Raw genomic sequence first — 27,165 nt, forward strand, 5'->3', positions numbered from 1 at the left:
CGGTGCAGTGGAAGGCTTACTGAGCCACAAATTAGTAAACTGTCTGCCTGAGCAGACACTTACAGAAGGAGCACATGTGCATCAAACTTACCGAGCTGACATTTTTAAAGAAGACAAGATCTGGCAGTGTAAATGTTCCTATAGATGATGAAAGACTGTCATAGGAAATGTTTACATGATCTGTTGCCTAGCACAATGTCTTCGTGCCATTTTCCCTCCCGACGCAGAGCAGTGTTGAAATCACCAAGTCAAATAACTGCTTTCCTCTTGCTCGCTAAAAATGTCTCTTGCCACTCACCTCTTGAAATTGCAGATTCACAAATTCCTGTTTTCTAAGGGCCACACAAAGATGGAAACAAAGAGGTGTAAGAAAATGGCCAGCACGTGGGTCTGCTGGATAAAAGATGGCATTTTTGGGAACTGCAGTGGATCCAAGGTTGAAAGTTTTGCTGCTGTTAAAACCACAGCTAGATGTTAAAGAAGACAAACATCAAATATTGATGATGTTTTCTTTTTAATGTAGGTGTTCTGAGGGCTCTGATTTGCTAATGCACTTTATAATAAGGTATAAATATTGTACTTCATTTTATTCTTTTACCAAGTGCTTTTCCTTGTTATTAATCATCAAAGAAAATAATGAACAGCACAATATAGGTGATCAAAAGGATTTTGCTCACACTGCTGCAGTGCTGAGTAACCTTTAAGTGTAATTGTTGATCTCATTATCGAATTAGGGTTCAAGGTGTGTTTGCAGTCTCTTCATTAGCATGAATTTGAGTTTAAAGCCAGTTCAGCTGAAATTATCTCAATTGTAAGCAGGATTCATGCTTGCCTGTTAGACTCAGTGTATTTTTACATCAGCAGTAATTGTTTGTTTCAGTGTAAAGGGATGTTATTTTCCTGCCCCTGTAAGAATCCTTTTGTAGCTGCTCACAAGACACTCCTATTGCTATAAGTAAAAACCTCTTGGCAATTAAATCCAATTCAGTGCAGTTCTAGCAGATAAGTAGACAACTTTAAAAATACAGAATTGCAAAATAAAAAAAAAAAAAATCGGCAATAACTTACTACGGTTATAATTAATGATATTAAGCTTTACCCTTTGGATGTAAAATTCCTACTTTATAAAATGATACAAGACTGCATCCTACAACAGGCTCTTAACATAACCCATGTTCTACCTACGCTGTGTGGGCTGTTCAGACAAATAATCGCCTTCAGCAGATGCCTTTGTCATAATGAGTGTGATAGTTTAATATTTATGGAAGAACTGCTGATTTTCAATGCCTGCTTTAAAACCCCAAGAATAATTTCTCCAGCTCTAAGGGCTGCATGGAGATGAAATGTGGTGCAGAGTGAATGGGATGTAGAAACCTCTCTGTGCCACTTCCAAGGGATGGGAGGGGGTGTCCTGCAGGGAATAACCTGCGCTGTGGTTCTCTCTCCTCCTGCCCCCCCAGTTTTACATGGGGAGCAGCAGTGGGGCTGGTAAAAGAGGCTGATCACTCTCAGTTAGGTAAAGCTGATGAAATGAGGTAGAATTACTAATTTCTGTGGCTTAAGATGAGGTGGGAGAACCTGAAATCTGGCCTCTATGGGAATGGATTTGCACCGTGGCTTGTGTTCACCTCCTGGGACAGCTGATCCCCTTCTCCTGCTCTCCCACCTGTTCCTCTGCTGGTTTTCACTGAGCTTTGGACCTGCATTCAATTTTATGGCTCTGCTATAATATTTCTGACATTTGTACTTTTGTTATCGCATATATTGGCTATGAAAATATAAAATATTCTCTGAAACAGAGTCCTAAAAGTTCCCTTCCTTTCACCACTAGTTATCAGCAAGCTGGGGCTGTAGCTGTGGCCACCATGGAAATGGAGATGTAGTTAAACGCCTTGAAATAGCACCAAAACACAGATACTCACCTGGCCCTTTATGAAAATATAGACACTTTATCTGCTGCAGCTGCCTGTGAAGTGGGAGAAAAGTTGGATTTTTTTTTCTGCTTTTTTTTTTTTTCCCCACCTTCACCTAAGAAGGTTTGTTGTAATGAATGATTTACATGGCATTAGATTATGTTGGGATATACCGTGTCAGGTGGCATGACCTGATATAACCCAACTTAATGCAACACATATGTTTAGATTGTATTACATGTGAAGAAAAATTCCCTGAGAAGCTGTCAGGAGCAGGTGATTCCTGCAAATGGAAAATATTTGCACAGTGATATTTTATACGAGTCAAAATTGAAAGGTGTGTAATACTTCAGCATGGATTTAGGAGCCTTAGCCCTGCTGACTTTGCTGGGACTAAAACTTTTTTATATGCCACTGCTCCCTTTGGAAATATGATTTAACAGCTGAAGCTGAGATGGAAATTTTGCAAAAAAATCTTGCTTTCGTTAGAGCTGATGGAGTTGCAGTTGTGTAAGAGACTGCAAGTGAGATCCAAATCAATTGACTCGCAGCTAGCAATAAAGCAGGATGTAAGAAATTCACACAAGCAAGTCTGGATTATTATTTTCCTTTTAAAATATTGCGTGCTTGATCGCTTCCCCTTTTGGAAATCAACTTGATAGGAATGTGGGCCGAAGTGCAAGGTTTACATTTCACTCCGACATGACTATGTCGAGGTACCCAGCTCTAAATTTGGAGTCTCATATGGATTTTTTTTCCCTTTATTTTTTTTTTTCTTTTCTTTTTTTATTTGGTGTCAGAAATAGGAGCCTAAATTTAGGCTGCGAAGTTCATTTAAGAGTCTAAATATAAACGTTCTGCTTTTCAAAAGTGCTGAGCACCCTGCAGCTCCCGCAGACTCCATTGAGACTTTGCCTCGGTGTAGGATGCTGCTCCCAAATGCACCCCATCCCGGGAGGGGGGAGGCTCCTGGGTGTGTGCATTCTATGTTTGCACAGCACAAAATGTGTGTTTGCAGTGCCTGAGACCCAGAAGTCGGAGAAATGCCTGTGTGACCCTAATTGTACACACATGTAGTGGCCTTCCCTGTGTATACATTATGAGAGGGTTTGATCACGTCCTCCGCCGCGCTCGCCGGGGTGAATGTTTGGGAGTGTGATGGGAGCGAGGCAGGGGTTACAGCCAGACAGATGTTTCTGTGAGGACAGAGAAACAAAAAAAACCTGTGGTTTGAGAAGCCAAACATCGACACTCCAAGCTTTTTCATGTGGGCTGTTCTGTGGACGAGCTGAGTTTAAAACCAAAGCATTATCACACTTCTCTTGCAGGGTGTTTTTCACCTGTAGGATGTTTGCTGTTGCATCTATGTTGGGGATACTCCTGTTTCTACTGTACCCAGAGCCTTTTCCACCCTGTCTGGTGCTCAGCATTTCACCTCATCTCGATCAGGTTTTCTTCTACCTTTATTCTGTTTTAGCTGACCCAGAGTTTCCTTTTATCCAGACTTCCCCTTAACCCCACTTTTACTTCTGTCTGAAAAGCACTGAAAATTTAAATTTGTTTTTGCTCTGGGTACCCAGCCCTAAATCCAGGATCAGAGTTTGAAGGTGATAAATATTTTTACTCCTGTAGTCCTAAGCTCAGCACAAAGCTCCCCCATGCTGTGTAAATGTCTTTAGAAAACCCTGAGAAAGGATAGGTTTGGCTTGTGAGAAAATACATTTCAACTTCTAGAAGTTTTAAAAAAAAAATATAAAGAGTCACAAACTTGAGATGTGAATAAGAACAACCTGGCCAAAGGCAAATGGGTGATCCTGGACAAGAGCTACCCCCATTTCTGCTGAATCCCAAGTTCCTACTTGGAATAGTGGTTGGATCTTTGGCAAGAATAAGCCTTGCTGTTATTCTGGGCAAGGCAATGCATTTCCTCTCCCCAGCCCTCATCAAAGAAATGCCTCAACTTTTTTGAGCTGAAGTGTCTCCAAAGCATCTGTCTCTCAAACAGATACCTGGCATAGCACTGCCAGCTCAAACAGTTAAAATTGGCTAGACAAAAAGTGACTGAAATCCGTGTCTATTAGTAAGAGGAGTTTTCAGGCAAATGATTATATGTGTTGCTGCCACTGCCAATAACGCCGATATTTATTTTTGTATTATGCACAAACCTTTAAACAGGATCATCCTCGTTACAACACATCATCAGGGGCTACTCTGCACTGAGCATATGGCAGGGCTGGAGCTTGGAGAAGTGGGTAGGAGCTGGTAAATGCTGACAGTTGAGAACAGACCATTGTCACTACTCTGAGAGTGTTTGCAGTCAGGTTGCAGAGGCAGCAGTTACCTGCTTTTGGAGGCTCCAGCTTCTCCAGAAAAGATGGGAGCAGATGTCAGGAGCCTCAGATTTGGATCCGATAAGGACTTGGATCAAAATATCAAACAAAAATATTTTAGGGAAAGTTTCTGGGAGGAAGTGAGCTATATGGGGAGCATGGCTTGCCAGGCTTTTTAAAAATAAAACGTTCTCACTCTGTGTTTAGCTCTCCCACAGTTTGAAACACTTGCGGTGATCGAGCCTAGCAGCCCTTGTCAGTCTACAGTACATCATCCCCCTTCGGTTGGCTGGGAACATCTCTCCTGTAAGGGCAAAATAAAGCTGCTCATTTTGCACACATGCTTTTAAAACTATAGGCAAGGAATACCTAAATATAAAACAAGGGCACCTTGGACTGAATGCTTTCTGACTGGGGCTGTTATCACCCTTTTCCCCTTGCAGTCACACATCTGCTTCTCCTGCCTTTTCTTACACGCACCTGTAGCTTGCTGACAATCACAGAATGGTTTGAGTTGGAGGAGATCTTAGAAATCCTCAGGTTCTGACCCCTGGCCCTGGGCAGGCACAGGGACAATGTGCTCCATGGTGTGTGTGAGCTGCTCAGGTTCACACCACTGTCACCTCTCGCTCGCTCCACGCTCAGGAGCACGTTCCTCCAGTTAAATGCCAAACCACGGCTCCAAATCTACAGAGGCAGCAGGAATCCGGTGCATGGGTGGAGGAGAGAGGGGCCTTCTGCTGCCTTCACAGGCCAGTGCATTACCCTTAGCCCTTTGTTTGCGGGGGGAATACGAGATTTGGGGGTCAGTGAGCGCTCTCAGTTTCTTCTGTGTGTTTTCCTCGGAGAGCTACATAAGCAAATCACCCTGTGGTAATTGCGGTAGTGAGACCAGCAGAGAGATTTTTTTGGTGTCTTTTTAAAATTGCTGTTCATACGAAACTTAAAAATATCTATCACCGACTGGCTTTCTGAACTGTTCTTTTTGTTGGCACTTTGTAAAAAGCAAAATTAATTTATTAAAAATAAACTTATTAGTAACTGCCTCCGAACTGAGAAATAGGCAGGTTTTTCTAGTATTTTTTTGATTTGAAACTGCCTGGGTTGGGAAGACAGGATGCTTTTCAATGTAGATTATGAAAAAAGGAGATTAACAGACCTTCATCGAAGAACCATGAGTTATGTTAATCCATGAGCCTCTTTATGGTAATTACAAACTAAATCAAACGACACAACTGTTGAAATGTGCTGTAGAATTTTTTGCCAATTAACAATCAGAAACAGTAATGTTGATGCTCCTATGATAAGTCATAATATGTCAGTTTGCAAAAGCATGCAAAGTAAGTTTGCTGTTTCATGGCAAGCTTTCCTTTTGTTGCTTGGTAATGAATTGTAATGTAGCTGCTTCCCGTTTACCATGAAGATGTAACCATCAGCGCTTGGTGGGCTGGGGGCCTTCTCAGGGGTGAAGAGTGTGCTGTTGTGGCTATAAATGTTGTGCTCAGCCTGTGAAGATGTTATAGAAAGGTTTATTCACCAAAATAAAATGCAAAATCAACCTGGCTGATGTCCCTTCATGCACAAACATTTGAACGCTGCCTTGCAAATTAAGATGCAACGTGGCTCATTGAGGCAGGTGATTTCACTCTTTATAAAACCATAACACCCAAGCACGGAATCATCTCAACCAACTGCCCCCATAAAATATTTTTTAGGGCTATGTTTTATAGGGAACAACTGAGTTGGAATGAGCATATTGCAGAGCATTGTTTTGTATACTAATTATCTACATCAATGGCTGTGCAGAGCGGCTCGGAGCGCCGTACCTGCTGTGCCGAACAACTCGCTCGTAGTCATGGAGTGTATGCTTCCTGTGGGCACCTGCCCGCTCTGTGCAGAGCATCACGTTGAGTCATGTCACCTTGTGTCACATCACAGATGAGATGTGACCCAGTGTAACCTGACACAGTGCAGGGCTGGCGCTGCAGTGGATCAAAACTCGGCGGAACCGCGCGGTTGTGTTTGTCGAGGGCGCTGAAATACGGGCTGGCCCCCCCTGAACGAGCAGGTTTACCCATTAGCCTGGCTCTGTGTAGGTAGTTTGGCATATCTCTCTGGGATATAAATACAGGATTTTCCCTGCTTGTCCTTATTTATGATACTTGTCATTTGGGAAACAATAATCTTCCTACTTTTTAATCTAAATTGAACTGTGGTGAGCAGGCCAATAAAACACGTCACGACAAACAAAGGAAATTCTCTCTGTATTAATAATAAAATCTTTAAGATTTATCAGTCTCCCCCTCTTTCTTTCCTTTGTGAGATGCAGTCTAAAGCAACTGCTACATTTATAGATGTCTGATAAAATTTTAATAGAAGAACCCATTACCTTTGAATCTGGAGTAAAGAGACTATATCAAAACCAGGAGTGTTGAGCCTGAGCTAAATATAACTTGTTAACTTGGAGTAGCAGCCCATGAGCTCTATAATGCTGATGGATTTACTTTACATTGCCACAAGCAGTGGGACAGTGAATTTTGTAGCAGGTGAGGTGCCATTAAAAAAAGAGCAAAAGACTTTCCAGCTGCTGAGCACTGGGGTGTTGGTTGAGCTCTTTTTTTTTATTTTTTGGAGGTCTTTCCCAACCTTAATTGTTTTCTGAGGAGTCTGTATGGCACTCACCATTGAGGATAACTTCACTAAACTAAGATTTTGGAGTTTGCCTCCCTGATTCTGGGGGGCACTGGGGTCTAAACAATGCTTGTGTTCTTGCCAGAGATGGGGCTTGCCATTGACTAAGGTGAGCTTTGAAACAAATACAGGGTTTAGCAGCCAAATCTGGAATTACCTGGGGGGAAGAAGTGCTGCTACCCATGGGGGGCTATTCAGGAGCTGTTTGTTCTCCAACATCCAACTCTGACTTGTGGATGCTCTGCTCACCTGGCATTTACTGCCTGCATAATCATCTCTTTAAGGGCAGACTTCAAATTTTATGGAAATGTTGAAATAAATTTTCACTTTTAAAATTTTATTTTATATACTTAGTGGTATTTTGGGCAATTTTTTTTTTTTCTTAACACTTAAATCCTTAGCAGAATTTTTTAACACTTCTGACACATTACTAAATGAAAATTGATGATTTTAAATACACACACATATGTATATATGCATGCATATATATATGTGCCATAAAATATGACTTTCTGTGTCATTTAGGGAAGAATCACTTTTTCCATGGGAGGAGGAGTTGTAGTTCAGGATGGTTTATTGCTGTGTAATTACTGCTGATTAGTGATTAGCAGGTAGGAAAGAGCATTTTTAGGACTAGGGGCTTGTACTGTCCCATTTCTCCTGCAGTGTGTGTAATAAAAAATAAAACTGTACTATTTTTTACCATTTTTTTTTTCTGTTTGACTTAAAACGTGTTATTTTCTGAGTGTTTTATTAGCAAAAAATTCAGATATTCCTCTGACAGGATGGAGTTTAAAGACTGGCTGAAAACATGAAGTCAAATGAGGGTCTTATCTGAATCCCTATCTCAGATGGGAGGGTTTATTACTGAGTTAATAGTGCTGTAACTAAAGTTGCACGATGCAGCAGGCTTCAGACAGAAGCTGACGACCTCTATTATGACACATCCACTTTAGAACCAGATGAAATGTAGTAAAATGTACTTAAAAATATTTCAGAAACATATGTAGCTACCAGCATCTGAAGTCCTAAATACATATAGCCTCTATTTCTCCACCAAAAGATGAGGCTGGTAAATACAGTAACATCCTTTCTCTCCTCTAGCTGAGCTGAATTTAAACTGTGAGCTTCATTTCCACAATTCAGTGTCCAATATGCAATCTGATCACACCTCCACTTTTGTGAGTTGTAGCCATGGCCTTAAATTAAATTACAAACCCTACATTGGACTGACATAAATCTGATTTTGGGCTGAACTTGAAGTGTTTGAAATACCAAATCACTACTCCCTGATCCCTAATGAGAAGTAATCAAAGAATTTAACCAGCAGTACAAACACTTACACATCACTACAGATGTAGCCAAATTGACTCAAAGTACTCTTTTACTCTATGAAAAAATTGTGTGCAAATATACCTTACTGGCACAGGCTCTTCCATCAGAATCACTAAAAAGGAGGGGAAAAAAAAACAACTCTTCTGCTTTAATTCTCAAAAAAAATCCTAATATATTTTTTTTCTCCCTTCCCTTTTAGAAATCTGTTTTTCACTGTTCTACCCTTTTATTATTTATGTTCTACACATAAATAATAAAATGCAATAAGGAGTTACCTAACCTGTCTGGATGTGACATGGACTGTTGCTAACCTGATCCCTCTGCCATGATCTGGACACCCATAAATTGGTTAGGATCCCTTTCTCTTGTCTCTTTCCAAAAAAATGCCTGGCTTGGCAGCTCAGCTCCCCAAACAATCCTGATTTATTTCACTGTCAAATTTCCTTGTTGTCTTCTTGCATTTTTCACTGCAGTTCAAAATCTCAATGCATTGGGGCAATTATGATATTATATAGCCATGCATGTGATGGTGCTGAGTGAAAAAGAGAACTAAAAATCAACAGTGTTTGTATCCTTCTGAGGAGAAGCAGCACTAAAGCTTGGCCTGGTGGGAATGTGAAAAGGTGGATCCTGAATTTTAGCCTTAAGGTGAAGGAACAAAGGAACCTGTCTTTTCTAATGAAACCCGTGCCTTCTGACTCTATGAAGAGGAGGAGATTTTTCCTTTTCTTTGTTTTTATTTTCCCCTCTGCGTTTTTGGGGGCTGTAGATGTAGGAAAAAGGTTATTAATGTTACTCTAGGTAATTTATTATTATTATTATTTAAAAATTCCTGAGCAAAGGGTGGATCATGCCAGCTGCTGTGGTAACTGTAGAGTGGGATTTAAGGTACTTAAATGAGGCAACCAGACTTTGAGTCATTCTATGACTGCTGGAGAAGTAATTTTACACCTGATATTTAAGATAATCTGTCTACATCATGCATGTCATCTTTCTCCAGTGTGTATTTTACTGCCTAGGAAAGCTCATGTTCCTGCCTCAGTAAAGTGCTGTGAGTTATGTTTTGTCTGATACACCTTTTTAGAACACACAGTTATTGTGTGAGGGGAAAGGGATGGTGGGTGACATGAGCAGCACGGCAGGTGCTGGCTGATGTTCTTAAGGTCTCCTATAATAAATTGTGCTGGTAAAGCTGCACCTGCTGCCAAAAAACAGACCATGCAAACCCAGGAAGAAATTCTTCCCTGGCAGGGTGATGAGGTTGTGGAGAAGCTGTTGATTCTTCATCCCTGGAAATGTCCAAGGCCAGGTTGGGCTTGGGGCAGTCTGGTCTAGTGGAAGGTGTCCCTGCCCATGGCAAGGGGTGAATTGAATGAACTTTAAGGTCCCTTCCACCCAAACCATTCAGTGATCCTGTTTGAAAGCATTTCATGAATGCAATATGCATCTAAGGGAGTTTCTAATAACATCTGAAATAAAGATGGCTGTGATGATTATTTTATTTTTGATGTGAAGACATTGACTGCTATCTATTAAAACACCTATAAAGGATCAGATCAGCAATGAAAGTCATTAAATGTGGATTTGGTGTCTGGCTGCAGTGTGTTCCACAAATGAGCAATGCTTGGACCATCATTGTTATTGAAGAGATTTAGTTTTGTCTCTGCTGTTAAAGTAGCAAGTTGCATTGGTCAGTGTTGAATTTCAGAATTTACATGGTAAATCAGGAATTTTATGCCCGTCTTTGTAAGAAAGATGAGGTTGAAACACTTTGATGGTTGTTTTCTATTTATTTTTTTCCTCTTTGGCTATTTGACTGTAAGTTGGTAGAGAATCACTCTGAAATTATAGCTCCTGTGATTCAGGAGTTAAATTTACAACCCAAAGCCCAGTGAATCACAGGTTCTTCATGTGCACGTATCTTTCCTTATGCACTTGCAAAATCTGAAGTCACGGGGCTCCAAAGGAAAAGTTCAGAGAAAAAAAGTTTCTGTTCCTTCTTTCTAAATGTTCTGGATGCTACCATCCAACTTCCCTTGCAGTAGACCTCATGGTCTTGTATTTTGGTGTGCCTGCTTTGTAATGACCTTGCTTTTGCGGAGGGTCAGGACGTGTGACTTGCAGGATGTCCATGGAGGAGAGAAGATGTGCAGAGCTCCCTGTGCTGTATTGGAGGAGTTGTGGAAATATGTTCTCTGTTAAGGTGTCAGACCCCAGGACAGGGCATCCAGAGCCTTTCAGTATCATCTTTCTGAGGTCTTCCCACAGGGAACATGCTTAGGTCCTTCAGGATAACTAGATGTCTAAAAATATAGGTATATGCCGGGTGGGATTTTTGAGATTTCATAGGTTTTGGCTATAGAAAAACACTTGATCTTAAGTGTCCATCTGGGATTTACCCTTGAAATCCAAAACTTGCACCTGGGTTCCACATCCTGCTGCCACCTAACCTTTGGCTAGACAGAGCTTAAATGCCTTGGCTGTGAAGTGTGTGTTGATAAGTAAGTGCTTCTGAGAACTCCAGAATTGCTCAAGCACTTCAGGCAACACCAGGCACAGCTTCCCCTGCCTCCCTCTGTGGTGTCAGCCCAGCTGGACTTCTCGGAAACCATGAGCAGGGTTAAGGGAAGCAGATGGAGGAGTGGAGAGAGGTTCAAGCCCTTCCTTCTGAAGCCCTTCCCTGTCTGCTCTGGCTGCTCCTTGGGGAAGGATGAGCCTGCAAGCACGTAGGTCTGGAAAACCTTGTGAAGGAACAGCTTCCATAAAGAAAGAAAGCCTATTTCTACCCCAAATGATGCTTTATTTGAATATTTGTAGGAAGCCATGTGTGGGGTGTTTAGTGCACGTCAAGCACAGACAGCAGCACTTGAGGCACCAGCTCCTGTCTCTCCACTGGGAAGCAGCTCTTATTACCTTTTATAAAACAAAGTGTCTGATGTATTTGCAGACAGAATTTGTGAAGACATAAAAGTGAGATCTGTCTGATGTCAGTTTTCACAATTGCAGCTCTTGGTGTCATCTGACCTCCTCAAGACCCAGTTTTTTCCACACATTTCCTCTTATTTGCAGTAGCTTGCTGACACTTAGGTGGGGATGGAGACCTGGGGAAAGGAAATGGAGGTTATATTGACAAAAAAAAGTCAAAAGGAATTTGGCTCCTTAAGTTTAAGCTTTTCCCAGTAGTATGTCGCTTTTTCATTATTTTCCACAATTCTTCCTTTGTTAAGATGAAGTGAGAAGACCTCAAATGACAAGAAAATTAAGGAATGGGGAATTGCAGGAATATGAGGCAGTCAAGTTCATGTCACGTTCTTTCTTTTGATACCAGTGGAAGTATAAGCTCACTTAAATGTGGAATAAGTTTGGTAGCTCTGGACAAGTGTCCCTTGCAGAACAATCCCACAATATCACAAAATATTTGGCTACTGTCAATTGTTAGTGAGAGGTGAAGGAATGAAGAGCATTTTCATAGAGATCAATGAGGATAAAAGCTGCATAAGGAATTTTCTGCTTTGGGCATACACAGAGAGATTTTCCTCTTTAGTGTTCAAGGTAAGTTTCTTGATTAACAAGGAAACTCACTTAATTTAGGAGAGCTGGGGGGAAGAAGAGAAGAGATGAAAATGAGGAAGTTCTTAGTACCGTACCAGAAAAAAAAAAAAAGTATTAACGATAATTGAAACTCACCTCCGTGAGGGCAATGAATCATCAGAAACAGCCTGTGGAAAACAAGGTTGTGCAACCTTGACCAGTGTGTGTCACTGACTGGTGGAATTTTTAGAAAAGCAGCAGTTTGGGCTCATCACTGTGGTTCGTGATTGCACACACCTGTTCGGCTAGGAGGTTTTGCAACCAAATTAAAAAAAAAAAAGGAAGCTGAACTTGCTGCTTCTCCTGAGCAGTGCAAAAAAGCAGAAAACCACAGCTGTTCTAGCTGTTAACAGATATCAGCAGAGCACCTCCTGTTACATAATTGAGGATAACGTCTTTGAAGCATATGGGCTGAAGGTATTGTAAACTCATTAAAGCTTGAGGTGGGAAACATTCTAGGTTTGGTATCTTTAACAAATGTTTACAATTAGAGCTCCTATAGGCAATTTATTAAATAATAAATGAACAGAAAGCTTGAGGAAAAAGCAGAAAGTCGGGAATTTCTGTGCAGTGACACGTGAGTTGCAAGTGTAATTGTGCAAGATTGCTGCCCATTGATCTGATAACTGGTCACTTTGGGTGGCTTGAGATGCAAGAGGCAGTTTTACTGTCTGCTGTGTAATCTGAGAGAAACACAGTTTTCAGGCTCCCTGAAGTTACTGGAGTTACAACCTGCTGTTTGCTAACTTCCAGCACCTGACTGAGAAAAGCCATGGAAAACTAGATGGTTACAAATTGGATCTTGACAGCCTCTGTAGTTCCGTGGATATGATTATTAACAGGAAGGAGGACAGAAAAACAGATGGATCTGGCCCATTTCTGAAACCCCCTTTGTCAAAAAAAATTAAGTAATGTGACCACACTTGGAGGCTTAACACAGGGGCTTTAGTGAGTATGGGTGGTTAAGGGCTGGGAATAGCAACAGATTTTGGGGATGCAGCTGTGGGAATGTGGTTTCTAATGCTCTACAGCCATTCTTATTGGTTCAGGAGGCTCCACTGATTGTGGGCTGTGGATCTCTGGCTGTGGGTCAGATCCAAATGATGTCAGTGAATGAATCTGAGCAGTGCAGCAGCCTAAAGATTGGGAAATACTCAGCCCATGAGTTTTTCTTACCAGCGAAGCCAAAGAACATGATCTTGGTTTCTGCAGGAGTGATGAAGTGTGCCAGACTATAGCAGCTTCTGGTATCATTTTTATTGTCCTTAATGCACAATCATAAGTGATTCAGCGTTTATGGGGAAGTAGAAAACATCCTGCAATTTTCAGGGAATGTTGTCTCTCCAGAGGAGGCTGAAGGCCAAGTTTCATCTGCTGCCTGTCCTCACACACCTGGGGTGGTCCTGCAGGGCCTTGGTAACACGGAGCAGAGAGAAGTGGCCCAGCCAACAGAGTGCCCTGTGATGGGTTAATGCAAATCCAAGTCTATCTGTTACCCTGTGCCCTACTCTCCTCCCATGACACCACACATTGCTTAGAATCCATTGTCCTGGTTTGTTTTCAATGGCAGAGGAAATTTAATTTGTTTGATCTGTATTTCATTTGGTTGGCATCAAAATGACAAGAGGGCCATTGGCTGGCACAATGCACATTGTATGAAAAACATGCTCTTGGTGATTTATTATTAAGGAGCAAGATTTTTTTTTTATGACTAAGGCTTGGCTTAAGGCTTTTCTTGTTGCTGGCTGGCTGGCATTTTCCCACAGCATGAGATGTGAGGCTATCCTAAAAAAAATCATTATCAGGGCCTATCAAATAAAACATACGCTTGTTAATGAACATCATGATGATTTTGCAGCTATAGCTCCAAAAATTGTAACTTAAACAGCAGGCATAAAAAAAAGAGACAAGTCTAGGATCTGACATCCTCTCTTATCTGATCCATATATTGCTGAGCCTGGAATTTTATCCTTGTTCTGAGGAATGTCAGAACAGGACCTGACTCTCAGGTGCAGCTTCCACAGGTGATCCAGAGGGAGTGGGATGTTTTCTGTTACATATGGACTATGTAAAACTCTGGTATATTTATCCAATAGCACATGGAAACTGGAGACCTGATTTCCATCTCTGGGATTTTGCCAAATCCTTAACATGATTAACAATTTTATTTTTTTTTTAATGCAATCAGATGCTCTTTAGAAACACAAATGTGTTTGAAGGCTCTCCATACTGGAGAACTTATGCGAAGATATCTAATTTTTTTTCCCCTCCTACTTTGCTTACAGTAAAGATTTTAAAATTATGCATTGCATATTGTTGCTCTTCAAACTACTTGGGAAGTATTGTGTTCTGAAGAAAGAAATGGGAAGTTATTGGCTTGGTTAGGGACTTACTAATTATTCCACTTGCTTACTTTGAGGAAATACCCATTTCAATCTACATGCACCAAATATTTGAACTGGGTTCAAGCTATTCATCAGGGCTTTTTCTCTGCATGAATTTCAGATCTCTAACTTCAGTGCAATTAGAGGTTAACCTGATCCTTTTGTTTTAATACCAATCCAAAGCAACAGAGCACAGCTCTTTGCAAAGCCAGTAGAAAAAACACAATGCAAATAATATTCTGATTGCTTTGGTAAATCTCTGGTATTCATAACAATTGAGTTTATCAAGTTCATATGTGGCATTAACTATACTGCACCACTGTGGATCAAGAACAGCTGAAAAGGAAGGACTTGCTGGGGTAATAGATAATCTATGGAATATTTGTGAAAATTTGGCCATGTGTGCCTGGAGCCTTGCACATCCTCTAAACCCTGGTCTGATTAAAGTTGCACAAACAGACTTTTTGGGGAAGCTCCTTATAAAGTTGATCTTATTGGTCAGGCCCTTTAGAACCATGTTCCCCAATTTGTCTTGTTCCCAAATTCTAGGTGGTGTAGGAGTTGTTTGTGTTTTATTTCAGCTTGTGTCGTTTATCCAGAGGGTGTGGTGGGGGATGTTAAACATTTTTTGTTTTTTTACAGCTTGATGTGCAGTGCTTTAACCAAGGTGTCTCCCTTACATGCTATATTTCCATCAGTGTGGGTAACTCCAGGACACAAATTTATTCTGCAAGAGAGTAATAAAAATGAATGTTGTCAGTGTCTGTGGAAAATGAGCACTGGATCTCCAGCTAATCAGGTTATTTCAGGCTAGTTAAGCATATTTCTGATTCCAAATTTGTTTGCATTTGTTAATGTATTTCAGTCTAAGATGCTCTGTGTGATGCTTTCATGATGTTAGAGAGTTTTGGAATGGGATATTTGACCTGTTCTGCAAAGAATGCATCTGTTCACTATATCAAATTAGAAAATGCTTAATCTGTAATTTTTACTATACCAAGACATCAAGGAAAGGAGAGGGTTTTACTGGCAAAGGAAAAACTATTAAAATTTTTAGCCTTATGCAAATATGTAGAATAACTCTACATGGAGTTTTTTTTTTTAGTGAAATAGTCCTCCCTTCATTAAAAACTTTACTAGAAAGGCAGAGGGCAAAACTGGCTCGGCATTTTAATTATCCCAAGTTTTCCATGCAAGCTCTCATCTTGTGGTGTGGGTGTTTTCTTTAATAACCTTCCAAATACCTGTAAGGTTTGAAAGTGGTAAAACTCCCTGTAGGGTTACAGAAATCCATTCCAGCCTCACCTCTGGAAGTGAGAGGTCAGTGCAAAAACATTGACTTTTCATGCATGCCGTAACTGAGACTTTTGCCTCGTTGTTTCTGTCTCTGGCTTTGGAACCAACTCGTCCACTTGCACCTCCCATGTTTCCAGAGCATTCCTGCTTAAGTGAGGGACACTCAGGTAAAATATTTATTATTACAGATTACTCCAGTGAGCTACAGTCACAACAGATTGAAACTGGTGCATGTCACCAGCAAAAGCAAAGGGCAGTGAGAAATTCATCCTTTTGGAAGATTAAATTGTAAATATCAGATATCCACAATAAAGAAAAGCCTAGCCCTTATTTTTCAGCTGTGTTTTTTCTAGGCTATAAAAACGAGCAACTGTGTTTGTTTTCTTGAAGAATACTTGAAACCCTTTGTTGAAAGATGCTGCTTTAATAGTGAAGTACTGACAACTCCTGAAAATCCAGGGCTGTGGGAGAGTTGCTGCCCGTTATTTGGCTAATCTGGGCACACTGTCACACTGTTCTTTTAATAGGTGTGTTTGTGAAACCAGAATAAGGCTTGCGTGATCACTGGTGATGATATCTGATACCCAGTTTCACAGCAAACTGTGACAGTAAGGGATTGAAACAATTTTTTCCTAAGTTATACTGAGATTCTCACGAATCATCCTTTTGTCTGTCCCCAAAACGTGGGTGCCACTGCCTCGGTGCCGAACACTGCTGCGACTGTGTAGTCTCTGTTTCTCTCTGAGAAGACAGAAACCATCTGGTCTGAAACACAGCCCCCTTTGAAAATACATATCCCATTATGTTAGCTCTGAAACAGCCGGAGCAGCTCTGCCTCTGAAGAGGAGATGGTGTCTTAACGTGCAGAAATGTAGAAAAGTTTTTTTTTTTCCCCAATCTCTTTTAATTTTTTTTTTTTTCTTTTACTGGGGGTATGGGCAGAAATGTCAAGAGTATTATTAATTATTATGATTTTTATCCTGAGTCTGTCTTGCCAATGAAATTGCTCTCACAGAGACCATGCTTGCAGGATTCCCTTGTTTTGCAGTGGGGTGCGGTGGATCCCCAGCGATGCCCTGGGGACAGAGATTCTGTGTGCTGGGGGATAACCCAATCTTTTTCCAACCTCCCCTTTGTCATCTTGTCACTGCCAGGCAACTCAGGCACACGAGGGCAGCAGGCTGTGTGGCTTAGGCCACCTGTACACTCTTCCTCTTTCTCTCCATCCCCCGTAGCTCACGAGGTCCTCGTTGCCCTTGTCTGTTTGCCTCTCTCATCAGAAAAGCCAGGGTGCTGCAAGGGACCTGGCCTGGGCACCCTCCCCTGCCCTGTGCCTTGAGAAAAGGTCAAGCAGGCAACTAATCTGATTTGGTCTCTATTCAGCACTCACAGCTCCTCCTGCAAGGGGAGGAGGGGGTGAGGCAGGTGGATGGCAGAGGGGGAAGGTCTGCAGACCCCATGTGATGCTGCAGCAAACCTGGTGCTCTCTGGCTGGGATAGGTTCACTTCTGATTTTCAGATTTTTCTGACTTTCTGATTTTCAGTAAGTATAGAATTAGATTTACTGTGTTCCCCCTGCTTCTATTCTTCCTGACTGGTAAGTAATGTTGGTTTAAAAAAAACAAAACAACAAAAAAAAACCCCACTAATGTTCTGTAACTCCCCTTTAGCAAGATAGAGACACAAATGTCTGTGCAAAGGTTGCTAAATGCAAATTTAGTGTTATAATTAGGTTTCCACTATTGTTTTCCACTATTAAAAAAGCCTAGTTTTTTTTTTTTTTTACACTTATTTGCCTTTTTGCTCCAAAAGTGCAGGTTTTGTTTAGCTTCTGCAATAGGTCCTCTGAATCTTCTAGCAGATTTGTGAGTTGGTTTGATAAATCGGTGTCTGTACTGTTTGGGAAGCTGCTGTTCTCAGCTGTGCAGAGCTTTAAAAATACCCTCACAAACCCAACAGGCACAGCAACTCAAACCCCTCATTTTGAGCCTTCCATTTGGTTATGACAGGCAGAACTTGTGGCTCTTCCCTCTGAGGATGTGAAGTGCTGGCAGCCAGGAACGTACAAGAGGTAACCATTACGTTTAAGTCAACACAAGAACGCTCCAGGAATGTTGCTGATGCTTTAAGAATGCACCTAATTAATTTAAAAGTAGTTTTATGGGTATTATTCTCTAACCTAACCCTGAAAGCAATTGCCATTTGCTTTCTAACAGAGGTAAAAACAAAGCAGGGCTGCTCTGTTTAGGTGGGAGAGCTGCCTGATTTTCAGGGCAGGTAAGGCAGATTAATAACAGACCACTCATAAGAAGGTTTCAGATCTCACTGTCAGAGGGTAATAATTAATGATCAAATGTTAATGGAGATGCTGGGCTGTTGATGCCATTAATTCAGCTCAGTGGAGCCAGTCCTGCCCAGGACCTGCCACAGCTGTCACTGCATTTGCTTAATTATTCCAGCGCCTTCAGGCTCTTTTTCCCTTTTTCCTGCTAACTGCAGGACAGTATGTTTCCACTGAAGCAGAATTATGAAGAACGCCCCGATTCCCGGGCACTGCCTGGCTCTCCACACTGGCAGACCTACAGGCAACAGAGGCAACCACAAAGTTAAACAAATAACCTCTCTCTGCCCCTCCACAAAGTCACTTCTTTTTTTTTTTAAAAAAAAAATTATTTTTTTTTTCCCAGAAAGAAGTGAGATGATTAAAAGTAGCTCAGGATGGGAGGGTGGCAGAGCTGGGGCTGCCTCAGTGTTGTGGCCTGGGTCCATCATTGGTGTCGTGGATGCTTTGCTGGCCTGGGGGTTTGGAAGTGCTGGTCCACGCTGGCAGCTCATTTATAGATCTCTGCATACTAGTAGGGACTCCCTACCAGCTTAGAGAAGCTGGTAAATTCATAATTCCTACCAGTTTAGAGTGCCTGCTGCCGTGCCTGCCATGGTAGGCATCTTAGATGTTCCCAAGGACTGTTATAATGAAGTTTACAATGAATGTTAAATAAGGAAAAAGGAACTAAATTCCAGGGAAGTCCACTAATCCTTAGAACAATCCAGGGCAGAGGATCTCAGACTAGGGGTGAAAAATTTACTGGTCAAAAGGATGTTTTTGTCAGACTTGAGGATAGAGAAATGGGAGTTTTCAGTATTTAACTCTCTACAGTCCTGTCAAGACTTGAGAAAAATCCTAATCTAGTCTTTCAAGTAATTTTTAAGTTTCTTTTTAATGTGTTGCCTCTTTTTCTGATGCAAACCCCCTTGATATCTCTCCCATTCTTTTTAAAGGACATGCTAAATATTTTAATTGCCCTGTTTGTACCACCTCCCTAAAAAACCTCAAAAAACATAAAAACCCACAACCCCCCCAAAAAAGCAACAAAAAAAAAAAAAGCAGAAAGGTTTTTTTTTTTTACATTTAATTTCCAATTCTGAGGACTGCTGCATTTTAAAACTAGTCCAGTGTGTCTTGAGCTGCAAGGCTGGAATGCTTCTTGACTCACTTCCAAACTGAAGTGCTTAAAAAAATGTGAAGCACTACAACAATTTTAAATCACTCTATACACTGCACATGGTGATTTAAAATAATTGAAGCTCTTCAAATTTTTATATGCCCTTGAATTTGGAAATGATCAAGGTTCTGAGCATGTGCAATACACAATGATTTAAAATTATTAGAGCTCTTCAAATTTATCATGAGTGTTTCAGCTTGAAAGCGATAGGGAATCTGGACTTCAGCGGTGTAAAGTGATTTAAAATTATCAGAGCACTACAGATGTTTTATAGGTGCTTTAATTTGGAACTGATCTCAGTTCTGGACTACACCAATGTATAGCATATTACTTTTAAAATCACTGAAGCGGTTTCATATTTTTCCATACTGGTTTTCTTCAAGTCAAACATCTTTGATAATTTTAAAATACATTTTGTTGCAAGTGGCACCCTTTTAACAGAATATTTTACACTCCATAATGGTAGCAGAAGTGATTGCAGTTGGGCTGCAATTTGCCTCTGTGACTTTTTATAAGGGATCAAAGGTTCACAAATAGATGCTTTTGTGTCTTCACCTTCTCAACACATCTGCTGTGGATGTGATGCAAACCTGGCGCTGGAGATGGACACAGAACTTGTGCCCACACCCCAGAGAACACAGGTTCTGTCCCTGTGTGCGTAAATTAGGTAACAGCAAGTGCAAATGGGTTTTAGGCATATAATTACCCAGTTTGGGGGTGTAATTGCTACTGATTTCACCAGGATGAGTCTGGTGTGTGTCTTGATGACTTCTTTTTGGATGTCTTAGGAGGCTTAGGAAAAGAGGATAAAATAGTCTGAAATCTGAAGTATAGAGAAACAACCTTATAGAAGAATTATTTCTGAATTCAGACTCGTAAAATCATAGAATGGTTTGGGTTGGAAGGAACCTTAAATATCTGCTTGTTCCACCCACCCTGTCACCTCCCATCAGATTTGGTTCTTCCAAGCACCATCCAAACTGGCCTTGGATATTTCCAGGGATGGGGCAGCCACAGCTCCTTTAGGCAGCAACTCAGTTGGGATCAAGGTGTGTGGACTATGCTATTACCTACAAGCTTAGATAATTACATAATCTTACATAATCTTATTCTTTCCATAAAAATGCCATGTTAGTTGTATACAAAACAGTATTTGAAGCCATAAGTGTATGGTTTGGAATAATTGTTTGGTCCTGAGGTCTTTGTGAAATGCTTTTGTATCATTTCTAATCATACTGACACTGGAGCTGAGTCTTTAGTGCTGGGGTGAAATAGGAAAAGTGCTTCATGGCATCCTCGTTTTCCTTTGGGATAGCTGTTCTGAAGATGTTTTTGTTGTGAGAGCTATGAAGGAGCCTTGTTTGCTGAAGATGAAATAGATGCTTCTAGAAACTTGAGGTTTCTGGGGCTGGGTCAGGGACTAACACAGTGGTCACTGTCACCTCAGCATGGTGAGTGTCCACTGAGTGATCCTTGTCCTCTTTTTCCTGCTTCTCAACAATTCTCTGATTTTCACCTAAGGCTGCAGTCACAGAGGTAAAATCTCAGGTTTGTTTTTCTTTTTCTGTTGACTTCCTATTCTTGGCAAATATTTTAGTTTTGATTAAAGGGGAAGGAAGAAAAGTCGAGTAAATGAAAATTAACTCACACACAGAAAAGAACAACCTCCATTTGAATTAAAAATTTCTAACACAGAGGAGTCATTTGACCTGTGCTCTAGTTCTCTGACTCTCCAAGTCACTGTGAGAGTAGAAATTTAACAGGATTAGGAATAAAAGATTCTAATAATAGCAAGTATTTTACATTTAGGATTATGATGGAAGATACCATCATTAACCTTAGCCCTAGGACTTGTTCTAACACCATTAACATCCTGACCTAGAGCTTAACACCATCCTATTTTCCTGGGTTGGAGAAATACTTGGCTTTGTCTTAAATTTTCTTTTTTTTTTTTTTTCCCCTTATTACAAAAAAAAAAAAAGCAAGTGGAACAGTTTGTGTTTGTTTAATGTTTCAAGGTTTTCTCTTTTGATGTTTCTCCTTTGGGATAAGAAGCTTATGATGAGAGAGGGGGAACAGCAGTCATCGTTTTCAGGTTTAGGCGAGGGATATTTAAATGCAGGAGGTTTAGTTAGGTGGCCTATTTCTGCTGCAGATCAATGGTGTTGAGGGCTTGACTGCCCTTTGTACTTGGAAAATCTCTTGCTAGATGTGTGAAGTCAGGAGCACAAAGCCATACATGGCCAGCAAAGTAACTTGCTTTATATTAAAATATCCTCTGTGATTTTTGTCTCCAAAGGGGGTGATTTGGGGTAGACAAGCTATGGGTTTTGCAGCCAGGCCAGAGTTTTGAGTGGGGTATACTGAAATTCTATTTTTTTCTTAATTTTGTGGGGGGAAAGCTGAACCCAGTCTGAGTCCATCTGCTTTGGTGCTAGAGCCTCTGTCTGCTTTTAAGGGGTAAGAAAGTTGAGGAGGGGCATGTGTGTGGGGGGTCTGTGGGAGGGGGAGTGGGGAAGCCAAAGTTGGGTAAAGCAGTGCCTCTAGAACTGATTTCTACAGCATTTTTCATGTACCATTTCTGATAAAAACGTATTTTAACATCAGTTCTGTCATATGGTACGAGTAGGTAAAGCAAACAGTTTAAGAGAAGGCTGTGTAATTTATGCTCTGTCAATATTCAGCATTTCAAACCAGCAAATTAAAGAACTTTATTCACAACATTCACTGATATCAAGAATATTTAAGTCACAATGACCCTTTTGTACTTTTCCACTGATTATTTGGTTTACCATAACACAACTTGTGTCTCTTTCTGGCAGAAGGTGATAGGACTTCTCAAATGGCACCAAATGCCAAGATTTTATTCCCAGCTGAAACATGTGACAGAGCAGCACAGGGTCTTCTCCTCCTCACCTCTGGCAAGCAGTGGCCCAGAGATAAGTCACTCTTACAAGTTAAATCCATCACACCCAATACACTCAGTTTTGTCCCATGCTACCTGCCATGGGCCAGGTTCACAACTGCTTGACTCAATCGAATTCCACTTGTGGTTGGAGCAGTATGAGTTCAATTTCTCCAAGTGAAGAGCCTGGCACTGCACAGTGTCCTTTTGTTGATCTCTAGGAATTGCTACAAAGATTTTTGTTAACCTCAAAGTTACTGGCCAAAATCTTTGGGCTTTTTTTTTTTGTTGTTGCTGTTGATGTTGACCCACTTCTCCCCACCTTGTGAGTACAGTGATGATGGGCAGTGGAGCAGAATAATTACTCTTCAGGCATATAATGCTGCGAATAATTTGTACTTTAAACTGGATCCTGCATAGGGAGGATATAAAAGGAATTTTAATACACAAATCATCTTTAATGGATATTGTCGAAAAAATAGTGAGAACTCAACTCCTCCCCCATATTCCTATTCCATTTACAAAGTGCATGAGAAATTACAATCTTAATAAACACAGAAAAGTGACAAATTGTTGCAGCATGAAGTGAACGATGATATATGGATACCACAAATCCTTAATTAGGTGGGTTTTATTTAAAGTTGACATAACTTACATTTTTCTAATTAATTTTTTTACCTGTTCAAAGAACTTGATCTCTTTTCCAGCTGAAAGGACACGTTACTTGGCCATTACTTTTTTTTTTAACAAAAAAGAGTCCTAAAATAATATGAGGTACATTATTTTTTATATGCAGTGGTAACAGATTTGCACTTTTAATTTGACTGTGTTAAATGTTATGGAAGAAGCAGGTCACATGAGGGTGAACTGTCTTTATTGTTATCCTAATACGTTTAAAGGGAGACATTCAAGCCATACTAATTTGTGTGATAATAACACCCTCATCTGGGCGGTCCCAAGCCGAGGAAATCACTTCATCTCATTCAGCCTTTTGCTGAGTTATATTACATGTATTACCATGCATTAGCAAGCTATGTAAATTTGCTGTCCTTTGAATGACAGTTTATTATGGTGGCGCCTCATAGGTAGCGTGGTGCAGGCATCTTAAAGCAGGTTTTCCTCCTCAAAATATGCATCTTTTTTTGAATTTGAAAAAAGGAAAGTAATTATTTGAAAATGGCAATTCTTCCACTTGTGGGGGAAAGCTGTCAGTTGTTATTAAGAGGGCTCCAAAGGTCTGTGACAACCGGTTTTGTTTTCCAAGTTGAGCTCTGTTTCGAGTTGGTCTCAGTCGCGGGTCGAGTGTTGGAGGCTTGGCTTCCCTGGGTGAAGGGAATTGGAAAGGGAGGAAATTCAGTCAGTGGAGCCATTTTGGCCCAGTCTCTGCATGGTGAACCTGTATCTTCTCATGCTCCATCCTTGCAAGTGTCTGCTGGTGGTGAAGTCAAACCACTGAAGTTTCCCTGAAAGTCCAATTGGTTTTGCCTGTGTGGGGAAAAAAATTGTTCAATGTTGGTTCTTCTGCTTGGCTGACTGCTGGAGAGGATACATGCCCAGAAATAACTGTAACCCAGTTAATTGTGGCATCCCCAGAAATCTACTACAATAGTTGCATTTCTGACAAAGCATTTCCACCTGGCTTAGCAGGACTTATTCATAATCTGAATTATTATCAGATGAAGACTGCATGTTTAACTTGGCTTGTAATATTTTTTTTTCCCCACTTAATTTTATTCTTTTTGGAATTGAAAATTTCAAAGGCTGCTGGGCATTGTATTTCCATGAAAAACTCCAATCTTTTCTATAAGCTAACATATTAAAAGCAAACCAAATAATTAAAAAAGAAAACACCAACCAATAACCCCAAAAAATCCTAACAAAAGCCCTAAACTCCTTCACAACTTGTAAGCATATTTAACAATTAATGCTTCAAAAATGTTTATTAAGTTTTAATGGAAGCTAAGAAAATTGGTGACAGTTTTATAAAAGTTGCTATTATATTTTGTTATTTTAAGATTCTTCCAAAGGCTGAGTGTATATCATAGTCTAGGTTAAAGAGATGTTGAATACATTCTTAAAAGTTGGCAAACTATTGAATTAACAAGTTTGTTTTCATGCACTTTGCAAGTATTTTATCTCAAATGTATCTTAGAGAAGGCAAACTTTTTAAATTTGAATAAACTAAACATACTGTCCCAGGGAAGGTTCAGTGCCTGAAAATTGTATTCATATGTAGAAAATGACAAACCCAAGTCAAGAAACACTGACCATTGGATGAATTTCCTGGGGGGTGTCATGATCTGGTTTGTAGGAAGTATATCCATTGTCTGTTGAATATTTTTTGTTTAACAATGAAACAAAATTTGGTGTCTCACAAGTGCCTGGCCCAAGTGTGTCAGTGCAGAGGGAGGAGAGGACAAGGCAGTGGTGCCCTGCTTTACTCTGCTGTGCCTCATGGGTTTCACAGCTCTGTCTGGCTCCTCTGTGTATGTCTGTGTTGTAGCAAAAAGCCCATGAACAAGCTATGGATGGAGCATTTGCCTCTTGAATTTTTGTGCTTTTGTTGATTTGTCACATAAATGTTATATAAATGTAGCTTTCTATGTGTTAATATTACATACTGTTGAGGTGCTTGCAGTCCCCTCAGCCTTCAGAAGGACTATTTAAAAATTAACTAAAAAGCAGGTTCCACCATTTTATGGCATTACCTGGTTTAACGTGAGCACATGAATTATTAACTGTCTGTCTTGTTAAGTACCAGATCAGTGCCTTTTGCTGTAGATGGGGAGAAAAAAAAAGGCATGCAATGTAGGAGTACTCTGTAAAGAAGTAGTAAAATAATAATAAAAAAGAAAACAAGTTCAAAAGTGAATCTGAAGTGTAGGTCTTGTGTGGCTTCTTGTGAGGCAGAGGGGCCTTTCCCCAAATTAGTTGAGCCCTCATAGCCAAGGTGCTCATCAAATAAAAGTCATAGAAGTTTTCATATTTCCAAACTTATTTGGATGAAGAGAAGTTTGAGCTGAATAATTTATGTAGAGCAAATGCTGTGAAGGTCTGTGAACTGTATTTCTGACCTATCTGCAGAAATCATTTAATCCCAGCATGGTCCATTGACAGTGGTTAGAGCTGCCTTTGCAAACAGCTAATAGAGCTGTGTAGAGCTCTTCACATCAACTCTCTCAAACTGGTGAGGGGCTCAGCTTTCCCATTAGATGGTGCCTGGAAAACAGATATCTATCTCTGTTCCAAGGAAAGCATTCTCCTTTAAAATCTACCATGTGCAGCAGGGTTTGCAATGTGAAGTATTATTTTATTATTAATATTATTTAATAAATTTATTAATATAAAATATTATTAATATTTTATTTATTATTACTCCAAGGAGACTCCAGTCTCCTTGGAGTAAGAGAAATCAGCCCAAAAGTGAAGAAACAAAAGGATTTAAAAATGTGTTTATAACCAGATTACCTCTCAAGGTTTAAATTGTCTCCATATCATGAAAAAGTGTAGGTTTGTCACAATACTACTGTAGTCCAGTACTGAATGGGAGGAGGTCTAGTAGTTTGACTGGCAAAGTCCTTGATATGTACTGGAAAACACTGGGCATTTCTACTTTTCTCATGATACTTGGAAATAGAGGAACCAGGGGGATGATAAGTTTCTGCTTTCTGAAAATGAAATGCCAGCATCATTCCAGGAAGCCAAATACATTTTTAAGGTTTTGAAAAAACTGAGTTAAAAAGTCCTGTCTCCACACAGTACATTGGTACATTTGACCTGAGCAAATATGAACTAAAGAGCTGTTAAGGCAATGGAGTTCAGAGGGAAATGAAAAGTGTTCCTGGAGAGTCATTCCCTGTCACTCCTCAGTTCAGCCACTGCCCTTTCCCTTTATCTTCTGCTCACCAAGCACTTGCACTGATCAGTGTCTGTGCACATGAATGCCTGGTGAATTGATAGTCCCCTGTCCCCAGTATTACTTTATTGGGCTTTTCTCTTGTCATTTCACCACTTCTGTCTACCCCATCCTTCTCCTTCCCTTTTTTTTCTTTATTTTAATTTTTTTAGAGATTACCTTAGAATCCCAGCTCTGTCAGAAATAGTCCCTTTTTCCCTCTGTACCATTTAGAAATCACATGGAGCCAAAAATTTGCAGTATTTGCTCATCAGCTACCTGGGAGATGGAGAGAAGCTTTTTTTTTCTTGTGAAAGGCTGAAAAAAATTGAGATCAAAGGTTTAACTCTTCTCTCAATTACATATATATAATATTTGTTGCCATTTTTTGTTTGTTTTGTTTAGCTTTGTGGCTTTTTTCCTTTTAAGCTTTTTCCCTGTTCTGAGCTATAATTTTCTTGTGGAGAAGATTCACTTTTCTTTTTCCTTAGTCATTCTTGGCATTCTTGTGAATGGGGCTCCTGATTGTCCAGCTGATTTTAAACCTTTGTGAGAATGGATCAATACTTTGCTCCCAGTGATCTGGATTTAACACAGCCATTCTCCACCCTCATGTGAAGATCTGTGTTTAAATCACACCACATAAAATCTACATCTCAGCAAAATCTTCAGGCTGCAGCAGTGCACAACTGAAAACTCCCCCAGAGGACCAAAACGTCCCACAAATTGTGGCAAATTTCCCACAAAGTCCTGCAAATTGCAACAAAATTCATGGGAAAAGAGACAGGAAGTGATTTTCCCTGCCTGGGGAGAACTGTTGTAGAGCTCTGACCTGCAGGTTCTCACAAAAGTTGGAGGGGAAAAAAACCATTTTTGATGTTGCACTATGGAATATCTCTCTTTTTCCTATTTCCTATTAAGGGGGAAAGCACTAAAAATGTAGTATGTGTTTTAGATCTTTATTTTTCACTGGTGTGATATAGCTACAGGTAGATGTAATAGTTCAGCAAAATGCAGGGATCCTGGGTAACATGACTGCTGCTGATTGTACCACTCCTGTTTTACCTACAACTTGTCGACTCCCCAAAGTGGCACTGCTTGAACCACTGCCATTTCAAATATTAGTAGAAAGCCACATATTCTTTCATGCTTCAGTTATAAAGGGAGTGTATAAATTATTTAATTGGGAGAAAGTATTGCATTAATATATTTACACTTCTAATGCATTTACAGAAAAGTGCTCCTCCCTAGTGAGAATAATAAAACATCGGTGTAAAATTGCACCGGAGACACAACTGCGGATTGCAAGGAGCTCTACCCAG

General features: G+C 40.4%; 2 long non-coding RNA genes across 5 annotated transcripts in view; one reads left to right on the plus strand and one right to left on the minus strand.

Moving 5' to 3' along the window:
* Window positions 1-27,165, plus strand: part of LOC111932339 (uncharacterized) — a 105,401-nt gene that overhangs the window by 12,836 nt on the left and 65,400 nt on the right. The window lies entirely within an intron of this gene.
* LOC147652315 (uncharacterized) lies at window positions 11,049-12,188 on the minus strand. Its single transcript, XR_015289306.1, has 2 exons — window positions 11,957-12,188; window positions 11,049-11,370 (listed from the first exon to the last, which is right to left on the minus strand). It is a non-coding gene; the product is annotated as an uncharacterized LOC147652315 (long non-coding RNA).

The sequence above is a fragment of the Cyanistes caeruleus genome, chromosome 7 (genome assembly GCF_971803275.1).
Source record: "Cyanistes caeruleus chromosome 7, bCyaCae1.hap1.1, whole genome shotgun sequence".
Taxonomy (NCBI): Eukaryota; Metazoa; Chordata; class Aves; order Passeriformes; family Paridae; genus Cyanistes; species Cyanistes caeruleus.